General features: G+C 42.7%; 1 pseudogene; it reads left to right on the top strand.

The window, feature by feature from the left end:
* The first annotated feature begins 5,291 nt into the window (after positions 1-5,291).
* LOC133755584 (small ribosomal subunit protein uS5-like) lies at positions 5,292-6,236 on the top strand (annotated as a pseudogene).
* Positions 6,237-11,318: the final 5,082 nt, after the last annotated feature.

The raw sequence follows: 11,318 nt of genomic DNA, 5'->3' as shown, positions 1-11,318 counted from the left end.
ATCTTTTTTCACTTTGTGTTGCTATAGGGGGCAAACTGTTGAAATCTTTACCTAATATATACTAAACTGATCTTCTGTATATGAAGAGAATTGAAAATGAATCTTGATGTGATTGGAAGGGGAGAGGGAGCGGGAAAGGGGAGGGTTGCGGGTTGGAGGGAAGTTATGGGAGGGGGGAAGCCATTGTAACCCATAGCAGTACTTTGGAAATTTATATTCATTAAATAAAAGTTTAATTAAAGAAAAAAGAAAGATGTAGTCTAATCTACGTGTTCAGAAGTACCGGACATAGGTTAAAGGTAGAAGGGGTGAAATTGCTTTGTAAATATCTTATTGGTATACTCATGAATTGCATCTCTGGGGAATGGACTTGTTGGCCACCACTGTGAGCCTTGTGCCACCTGTGCTTGTTTTGCGGTTTGGAGGCCTTGGCATCTAGATTCTGGATGTTAAAGTGGATGGCAGTGCGTGACAGAGGAGTTAGGGAAACTAGCATATTTTAGATATTAGTGATGAAATTCATAGGAAAGCTTGTCCTCTCTGTAAATGGCTTTTGGATGTCCGTGTGTGAAGACACCCCCAAGCGTTACATAAGCTTGCACTTTTCCTCTGGATCAAAGGCAGAGAGGCAAGTGAGGAGGGAATGGCTCCAGACCAAACTGGTCACATTTCAAGGATACGCCAGTTGCTAACCATTGTGATGTTTGTGCAATTTTGTTTAAGGTGTTGTGTTCTTAGAGGGCAAGCCCTTACCCTGGAGGACGTCGGAAAGCTCATGGAAAATAAAATCAAAAGAAACTTACCTTGGCACAAAGAAATTGAAGCCCTTATAGCTTCTTTGTACTAAGTATTTTCCATGTTTTGGTGTGTAGGATATATGCTCAGAGTGAAGTGTTAATATAACACATGTTGTAAATAATCTTTTGGTGAAAATTCATAGGAAACTTTGTTTTGAGGGTGGCGGTGATGTGTGGCCAGACTCAGTCCTGAGCATTAGACATTGTGTTTGGGCACTAGTTTGCGGGAGGAGGAGGAGGAGGAGGAGGAGGTGGTGGAAGAGAGGAAGGAAGTCCAAAGAGCTCCACGCCAGCGTGCTCCTAGTGAGGCCAGACAGACGTCTACCCAGTCCCCTGGGTGTGTGCTTTTTGTTTCACTCTGCCGTGTATAGAGTGCATACAAAGGACCAATGAGTCCTGGCTTACAACATGTAGCCCAGGTAGCTGTGAAAGGTTTCCACTCTATGACGTGTTTTGACAGGTAGAGTGGACAGTGCGAGAGAGAGAGAGAGAGAGAGAGAGAGAGAGAGAGAGAAAGGTCTTCCTTTGCCGTTGGTTCACCCTCCAATGGCCGGCGCGCTGCGGCCGGCGCACCACGCTGATCCGAAGCCAGGAGCCAGGTGCTTCTCCTGGTCTACCATGCAGGTGCAGGGCCCAAGCACTTGGGCCATCCTCCACTGCACTCCCGGGCCACAGTAGAGAGCTGGCCTGGAAGAGGGCGCGGGCAACCAGGACAGAATCTGGAGTCCCGACCGGGACTAGAACCTGGGTGTGCCGGCGCCGCAGGCGGAGGATTAGCCTATTGAGCTGTGGCGCTGGTCATGCAGTGGACTTCTTATCCTTGGTGCGTTAGCTTCTGGTCCACCTTCACCTTTGGGCACTGTCTTGCAGCTGCCTGCACTTTTTTTCAGAGGCAGACCAATTGGCTGACTATGATTTCCTGGCAACTGTAACTGGACACTGAGTATGAAGAAATTTCTATCTTTCAATCCAGGAAGATCACTACCTTTGAAAATTCTGCTTTGTAACATGCTGAACTTAATTCGCAATTTATTTTAACAGGTTTCTGGGTAATCAATACTCAGTGAAAGAGCAGTGGGGGATTAGTACTTGTTTTAGATGAATGCAATTTTAATTTAATTGAATTCAGGTAGAGATATAATATAATATCAGCATCTAAAGTCATTTAGGTGTAACTGCTCATTTAAATTGGGTTAAGGCATAAACTGTCCATGAAAAATAGTTCAACACTGCTTACAGTAGCTGAGGCTGAAATGTGATGTGTTACCTTATTGAAAAATGTTTTCTGCGTTTGGAGATTATTTCAAAATGTCAATCCAGGACATTGGCAGATGGAAAACAGCACAAGTATAGAAATGTGTACTTGGTAAGAAAGGTTACGAAGGAAAGAGTGTTGTTGGGAAGGAAGATTATGAAGGAAAGAGTTCTTTTGAGGAAAGAAAGGACATGGTTTGTAAGGATGAGTTCATCCTGATGGCTAGTTTACTCTAGACTGGAATGGAAATGATGGAATGTTTCAAGTTGAAGAGGGTGTGTGGAAGTCACAGAAGGTTATGAAAGAAAGAAATTTTGGCTAGAAGAGCTATTAATCTATTTTTCTTTGACATAAAATTAGAATCTGATCTTCTGTTAAAGCAGTGAGTTAAAGTAATCTATTTTGTTCTCCTAAATTCTGATTGTTTAAAACAGCTGAGTTTTTTATCAAGAGCTATGGGTTATTTAAATATGTGCTTGTTTTCAAACATTTGAATGATCACTTTGTAACCATGATAAAATTTGGTCTGTATTATGTCATGATGTTAAGGGGTCCTGTTTCAACCAGATATTTTGGATGTTGAGCCTTCTTGGCCTCCTTGACAGTCATTCAAAAAATCAAAATTTCAAAAATTTAGACTTTGACAATTTCCAAATGGCTCCCCTGGAAATTTTCAGGATACAAGAGACACCAACTAATCAGGCTGTTTGGATTATGTTAGTTAGAAGTACTGTCAAGGTGTGAAGTGGTGCTAAACTTTAAGTTTGTATAATGTAAGATGCTACTGATACAAATGTATAAAAGATAAAAAGTCGAATGATCTTGTGTTACTAGACATGATGGTTATCTTAATGAGAAAGCTGTAAAGGCCTAAAAGGGTTAAATGCTTTGTAAAATCCTACAGGTGCTTTTAAAAATACTGTGTGAAGTAGGCAAGTGCCTCTTGTTGGGTAATGAGTTCATAATTTTAAACTTGGCTATTTAAAGTCTTTTGTCATCCACGGTTTTGTATAGGCTCTGATGGGCTTTTTCCAGCCACTTGTATTGCATTCAGTACTTTGGGGGTGGTTCTGTAAACTGATGAAGCCAGTAATGTATTACAGGTACCAGCTGAGAGGAAGTATGGATAACTGAGATTACTAAGAGAAGAAAGTCTTTGTAATCAATTGGTAATTTACAAAAAAAAAAAAGATTTTAAAAAGCTTATTACTGAAACTGCTTTATTGTTCTATCTTTTATGTTATATGTGTATACATATTGTATGTTTACAAGGGAAAATGTATTAAGCACTTTGTTTTAATTGGCTTAGAGATAAAAGGTTGACCATCAATTTAAACCGTTAAAATTAATCAGTGATACATTTTGATTCATGTGACCTGGATCTCTGGATCAGATGTTTTAAATCTGTTGGTAAAGAGAAACTGGAGATGTTTTATATGCTTGTGCTTGAGTTTGCTGGTTAAACAAGCTACACCATGTTAGATATTTAAAAGATGTTTCCAAATACATGGATTCTTCAAATTTATAGGAGGCCTTGGACCTTCTGGTAAATGTTTTCCTAAGTTGTTATCTAGTGGTTGAAATCGCTTGCTAAGCTTTCATTTGATACTGCTATTGTCAGTAAGCAGTCTGGGACTTGCTCCCTTATTTCTCTGTTCTAAGCCCGACTTGTTCTCTCATTTCTCTGTTCTCTACAAGGTAGGAAACTAATTCTATTCTGAAGGACTCTCCAAAATGCACAATTGGATTTTTAGACCTTATAAAAGGGATGGCTAGCATTTCTCTGTAATAGCATAGCCAAAATGAGAGCCTAAATTATATTTTCACAGCTAGAATTACTTTGCCATCAGCACAGTAAGCAGGCAGAACCTCCCTTTCAGACGAAGCAAAAGGAGAGAACGTTTTAAGTAAGGACATAGCTTTCCTCACGGGCATTGTCTACCTCAGAGTAAACCACTATCAGAACATGCCTGTGACTATAGACTTCTAGCTTAGGCCACAACGATTAGAGATGGGACTTGAGAGCACCCCCTTGCCTTGCATCCTCTTGTCTGCTTTACCAAAAACCAGGAGGAAAAGAAAGCTAGGCATCAGAAGCAATGTAAAGATAGGTGGCAGGCCAATGAATGGCTGCTTTACACAGCCATTGATCTTCCCTCAAGGAGACCCAACAGGCCAGTCCACTGCAGTGGCTTTCAGTGTGGTAAGCCAGGCCTTCAGCAGAAGTCAGCTTATGAAGAGCCCTGGCAGCTCTGCCAGCCAAGAGTTGGATCACCGGAAATGGAGCTGCCCTGGAGTCCAAGGACTTCAGGTCAGAGCTACAGATCTTGCTGGCTCTAAGCTGAAAAGCCCTTCACTCGGCCCAGCTTCCACAGTGACCACCGTTGCAGAGGGGACGGCCAAGAAGGGTCAGTACCAGAGAACTATAAATTTCCTGTTAGAGTTGTATCTTTTTGTTAAAATTGATAGAATAGAGACATCCTGGATCAGGAATGGTTAAACCACCTCTGAGCAGTCAGCGAGTATCAGAAATTCCTCACTGGGCCAGCAGCAAGGGGGCAGAAGGAGGTACAAAGCAAGAGGTGTCCTAATTACATTTTGATGATAGCCATTGGTGGATGGGCATGTCTTTTGGCTGTGCTGTAGTAGTACATTAAGAAAGTGAATGCAAATATGCCTTCTTGCTAATATTTTGGTCGTACCATTCTGATCATGAATTCTCTTAGAAACAGAGCACTCAGTATGCAGCTTCGCTGTGTGTGTCACTGTGGTGCAGTAAGGGAATGCAGCATCTTACTTGTAACCTGTACCAAACTTGCTTTTAGAGGCCTGTTGCTGTTTTTGTCTTTTACAAAATTCTATTTCCCAAGAAAATCAGTGACCTTTTTTCCTAGATTGATTCAGTATATTTTTGGTTAGCCAATAGTCGTAGAACTTAGGGATTTTGAATTGTGAAAAAGTTTTTGAAGTGTGAAAAAGCATGATCCATACATTCTGTATCAAAGTCACATAAAAGCAGATGTTGAGTGTGTATGCAAGGGACCTAAAAGGACATGTTGAATTCAACTGCTTGTGACTGCAGATGACTTTGTTATTTGCTTCTTTTGTTTTGACGTTTCATTTAATTCACTTAGTAGCTTTGATAAAATTAAAGTCATTTAACGCCCCCCCCCACCCAAAAAAAAAAGAGACAAAGAGGGACACAATACAACAGAGGATTTCAGCACCTCACTTTCATCATGGATAGATCACGCAGACAGAAAACCAACAAAGAGACCACAAAGGTAACCCCTGCTATGGACAAAATGCATCTAACTGATTCGACAGAACTTTTCATCACACAGTTAAAGAACACATATTTTGCTCAGAAGGGCAAGGAGCTTTCTCCAGAATAGATCGTATACTAGGCCATAAAGCAAGTCTCATCAAATTAAAAAATCAAAATCAAAATCACAGCACACAACTCTCTGATCAGGACAAGTGGCTGCCGGTCACCAAGCGGGCCGCCTGGTTAAGGACATGAAGATCAAGTCCCTGGAGGAGATCTACCTGTTCTCCCTGCCCATCAAGGAGTCCAAGATCATCGACTTATCCTGGGCGCCGCCCTCAAGGACCAGGTGCTGAAGATCATGCCGGTGCAGAAGTAGACGTGGGCCGGCCAGCGGACCCGCTTCAAGGCATTTGTGGCCATCGGGGACTACAACGGCCACGTCAACCTGGGCGTGAAGTGCTCCAAGGTGGTGGCCACCGCCATCCGAGGGGCCATCATCCTGGCCAAGCTATCCATTGTGCCCGTGCGGAGAGGCTACTGGGGGAACAAGATTGGCAAGCCCCACACCGTGCCGTGCAAGGTGACTGGCCGCTGTGGCTCTGTGCTGGTGCACCTCATCCCTGCGCCCCGGGGCACTGGGATCGTCTCTGCCCCTGTCCCCAAGAAGCTGTTGATGATGGCTGGCATTGACGACTGCTACGCCTCAGCCCGGGGCTGCACTGCCACCCTCGGCAACTTCGCCAAGGCCACCTTCGATGCCATCTCCAAGACCTACAGCTACCTGACCCCCGACCTCTGGAAAGAGACCGTGTTCACCAAGTCTCCCTACCAGGAGTTCACCAACCACCTCGTGAAGACGCACACCAGGGTTTCCGTGCAGAGGACCCAGGCTCCAGCTGTGGCCACAACATAGGATTTTACACGAGAAAAATAGAGTGGATGGAGCCTTCCAAAAAAAAAAAAAAAAGTTCAAATCCAACAACTCAAGAATCTGAAGAACATATGCAGACACATCAAGACTGAACAACCTGCTCCTAAATGAACAGTAGTTTATAAAAGTAATCTCTGCTGTGGCCTGGGAAAGCAGTAGAAGATGGCCTATGTGCTTGATCCCCTGCACTCGTGTGGGAGACCTGGAAGAAGCTCCTGGCTCCTGGCTCCTGGCTTCGGATCAGCGCAGCTCTGGCTGTTGCAGCCATTTCTGGAGTGAACCAACGGAAGGAAGGCCTTTCTCTCTGTTTCTTCCTCTCACTGTCTGCAACTCTACCTCTCAAATAAAGAAATAAAGTCTTTTAAAAATATAAAATAAACAACATTCACACAACATTTGCCCAAATATCCAAAAAATAAATAAATAAATAAAGGGAAAACAAATCAACAAAATCAAAGTTGAAAAACTTGATGACAGATACCACAGAAATAAACAGAATCCTGAGGAATTACTTCAAAGAGCTTTATGCCAGCCTAGAAGAAACACATAGATTCTGGGACAGATGCAACCTACCGAAGTTGACTAAGGCAGACATAGAACATCTAAACACACCAGTGAGCAAAAGGGAGGCTGAATCTCAGAGAAAGAACTCCCACAAACAAAATCCCAGGACCAGATGGCTTTACTCTGAATTCTGCCAGATATATAAAGACATAATTCAATTCTTCACAAGCTATTCAAAACAATTGAAAGGAAGGGAATCCCCCAAAATTAAATGTATGCAAACTTAAGATGCCTGAAAAACATGCTCCTCAATGAAACGTGGCTCATAGAAGAAATCAAAGAATTTCCAGAAATGAATGATGATAAAAAATATCAAAATTCATGGCTGGGGCTCCAGGCCCAACCCCGTGGAGGCTCAGTGAGGCTCCCGCTCTGAGTCGCCAAGGACGCTGCACCTTGGAGAAGTGCCGGTGAGGCCGCTCGCATGCCACAGCGGCCATTGGGAGCTGGAGGACCGCAGAGCAGCCATGTTTTCAGGTATTGGGCCTGCGCACATCTAGGACCTGCAGTGAGTGCTGCCTTGTTGACCAACACCTCACCTGGTCGAATGCCGAGGAGGATGATGATGACCACTGAGGACTCAGTGGCCTGGCAGTGAGCAGATCCCTGAGGACGGGCGGCAGAGCAGTGAGTGGCCCTGGGCACGGGCGGGCGGTCTCGGCTCCCCATGGATGATGGTGTCCTCAGGGAGAGGCCGGCCGCCCTTGGAACAAAGGTGTACTGGCCCCTTTCAGAAGGCCTGTGGATACCACTGGAAAAAGCTGTTCTCAGCTTTCCCCTCGGCCTTTACAAACAAAACGCTTGGCTGCTTCCAGTCCTTCGAGATGAAAAAGCTTACTGACACATTTGAGATTAGACTTAGAAAAATCACACATCTTGCAGAAGCCCATTCATTTGGATTATTAAAGGAAAGACAGCTTTTCAGGAAGTGACTGTGAACCGCCTTGATCAAGCCACTCTCGGTGGTGTCCCGGGAGAGACAAGCAGCTGTGGACTTTCAGAAGTTTCGAGGACTTGGAGTGGAGCGAAGGAGAGGAAGGGAGATTCTAGTTAGCCTGGTCATTGGAGAAGACATGTCCTTGTTACAACTATCGTTTTCTGTGTGCGTTTTCTCACTGCTATTTAGAGTTGACAGTCCTGAGTTCTTTCTTGAAATGTCTAGTCTTACTAGATGTTCTGCAGTGCCTGATATATGTTCAAAGTAGAAGAAACGGATTAACACATTTTCTAAATAGACTTTTTGTTTAAATGCATATGAAACTATGAAAACTTTTTTGGAGGGGGGTGGTGTTGGCGAGTGGCCAGACTCATTCCTGAGTGGTAGACGCTGTGTTTGGGGAAGGGTTTGTGGGAGGAGGATCTGAAAGAGAGGAAGGAAGGCCATAGAGCTCCAGGCCACCGAGCCTCTTGTGAGGCCAGACCACCGGCTCCTGGGTGTGTGCATTGTGCATTGTGTTTCACTTTGCTGCATCTCATGGCCATGGAATTGTTGGCACCACTGCGAGCCTTGTGCCATCTGTGCATGTTCCATGGTTTGGAGCAGGTGGAGGCGAAGAACTGCAAAAGGTGTTCCTGCTTGGGATGTTTTCAGCCGTTTCCCTGTATGTTTTCTGCGTTTTGTTTTACTCGGTATACAGTGTATATAAAGGACAATCGAGTCCTAATGTTGTAACATCTAGATTTCAGATGTTAAAGAGGTTGCCAGTGTATGACAAAATATAGGAAAACCAGCATGTGTTATATATATGTATTGGAATTCATAGGAAAGCTTGTCCTCCCTAAATGACTTTTGGATGTCGCTGTGTGAAGCCATCTTTAAGCATTACATGAGCTTGTACTTGTGCACTGGATCAAATGGAGAGAGAAAAGTGAGGAGGGATTGGCTCCAGACCAAACTGGTCATACTTAATGAATACCCCAGATCCTATCCATTGTGACCTTTGTGCAGTTTTGTCTAAAGGTGTTGTGTTCATGGTAAACAAGCCCTTACCCAGGGTGCTACAGAAAGTTCATGGAAAATGAAATCAAAAGAAGCTTATCTTGGTGCAAACAAATTGAAGCCCATATACCATCTTTGAACTAAGTATTTTCCATGAAGTTTTAGTAGTGCTGCGTCTGAGATACCGAGTCTCCTAGATGTTTACAAGTGCTTGGTGTGTGTAAAAGTAGGAGCAGTGGATTACCACTCTTGTTAAGTGGGTTTTAAAAAGTGATAGGAATCAATGATCAAATTTGGTCTATGTTATGTCATGATTTTAAGGAATCTTATTTCAACCAGCTATTTTGGATTTTGAACCTTCTTGGCATTCTTGACAGGCATTCAAAAAATCAAAGTTTCAAACAATCTGGACTCTAAAATTTCCAGTAAATCTTGGACTTTGGTTTTTCCAGTTTGGGCCCAACTGAAAAAAATCGAAGGACCTATATCTCTCATCTTACAGAGACACCAACTAATCAGGCTATTTGGATTATATTAGAAGTACTGTCAAGATGTGACGTGGAACCAAATTTTAAGTTTCTATAATGGAAAATGCTATTAATATAAATGTTTGAGAATTAAAAAGTCTAATGATCTTGTGTTACTAGATATGATAGTTATCTTAATGAGAAAGCCCCAGAGGCCTAAAGGGTTAAATACTTGTAAAATCCCACAGGTGCTTTCAAAAATACTGTGAAGTAAGCAGGTGCCTCTTGATGCTTGATGAGTTTATAATTTTAAACATGGCGACTTAAAGTCTTTTGTCATCCACAGTTATATAGGATTTGCTGCTCGTAAAACTAAAGCGTTGTTGGTTCTGTGTTTAGCTGTCCTCCTATAGGTTCCTATGGACTTTTTCCAGCCACTTCTATTGTATTCAGTACTTTGGGATGGCTCTGTAAACAGATGAAGCCAATAATGTATTAACAGTACCAACTGAGAGAAAGTATGGTTAACTGAGGTTACTAAAAGCAAAAAGCAATTCAAATCAATTGGCAATCTACAAGAAGAGTTAAAGATTTTAAAAGCTATTATTAAAATTGCTATATTGGTCTATGATGCTATGTTATATGTGTGTACATATTGTATGTCCACATGGGGAAATTTTATGAAGAGTTTTATTTTAAATGGCTTATAGATAAGATTGTCCATAAATTGAAGCTGCTAAAATCAATCAAAGATACATTTTAATTTGTGTGACCTGAATCTGTGTATCATATGTTTTAAACTTGTTGGCAGAAAGAAACTAAAAACATTTTATATGTTTGTGCTTAAGTTTACTGGTGAAACAAACTACACCATGTTAGATATTTCAGAGGTGTTTCCAAATACATGATTCTTAAAATTTATAGAAGGCATTGGACCTTCTGGTAAATGTTTTCTTAAGTTGTTATCTAATGGTTGAAACAGTTTGCTAAGTATTCATGTGATATTGCTATTGTCAGCAAGCGATCTAGGACTTGCTCCCTCATTTCTCTATTCTAAGCCCAACTTGTTCTTTCATTTCTCTATTCTCTTCAAGGTAGGAAACTAATTCTATTACAAAGGGATCTGTAGGATGCACAATTTAATCTTTAGACCTTATAAAAGAGATGGCTAACATGTTTCTGTAATAGCATAGCCAAAATAAGAACTTAAATAATAATCTCATAGCTAGATTCACTTCGCCATCAGCGAAGTATACAGTAAGTAGAAAAAACCTCCCTTTCAGACCAAAGGGAAAGAAAGTGTTAAAGTGAGACTATAATTTTCCTCATGGGCATTGCCTACCTTAGAAAAACTACTACAGAACATGCCTGTGACTATAGACTTGTAGTTCAGGCCACCGAAGATTAGAGATGGGACTTGGGCACTCCCTTGACTTGCATCCTCTGGTCTGCTTTAACACAAACCAGGAGGAAAAGAAAGCTAGGCATCAGAAGCAATGGGTGGCAGGCCTATTAACGGCTGATCTGTACAGTGATCTGCCCTCAAGGAGACCCAACAGGCCAGTCCACTGCAGTGGCGCTCAATGTGGTAAGCCTGGGCTTCAGCAGAAGTCAGTTTGTGAAGAGCCCTGGCAGCTCTGCCAAGAGTTGGATCACTGGAAATGGACCTGCCCTGGAGTCGAAGGATGCCCAGGTCAGAGCCACAGATCTTATTGGCTCTAAGCTGAAAAGCCCTTCACTCAGCCCAGCTTCCAAAGTGACCACTGCAGCTGAGGGGATGGCCATACTTGGGTCAGCAACATTGCAGGCAGAACTGTAAATTTCTTGTTAGAGTTGCCACCTGCCTTTACCCGGCCAGCTCTCCTCCCAGGCCAGCCAAGTAATGAAAGTCAACAGAGTGCCTCCCCCTAGGAGGTTCACACCTCCCTTAGGATGTACCCCATGTGAAGAGATAGGTAGGTCTGGGCCTCTTAACTTACAAGGCCTAAAGCCCAACAGATTATTATCAAGCCCCTTCTATCAGGTTCTATTTGCCTCTCAATCAGAAAACTTAATTGTAGCTTAGTCAGCACCTTTCTTAGCTCCTCTAATAAT

The sequence above is a fragment of the Lepus europaeus genome, unplaced genomic scaffold (genome assembly GCF_033115175.1).
Source record: "Lepus europaeus isolate LE1 unplaced genomic scaffold, mLepTim1.pri SCAFFOLD_576, whole genome shotgun sequence".
NCBI lineage: Eukaryota > Metazoa > Chordata > Mammalia > Lagomorpha > Leporidae > Lepus > Lepus europaeus.
Note: the sequence above shows the minus strand (reverse complement) of the source record. Positions and strands in the feature narration are given on the sequence as shown.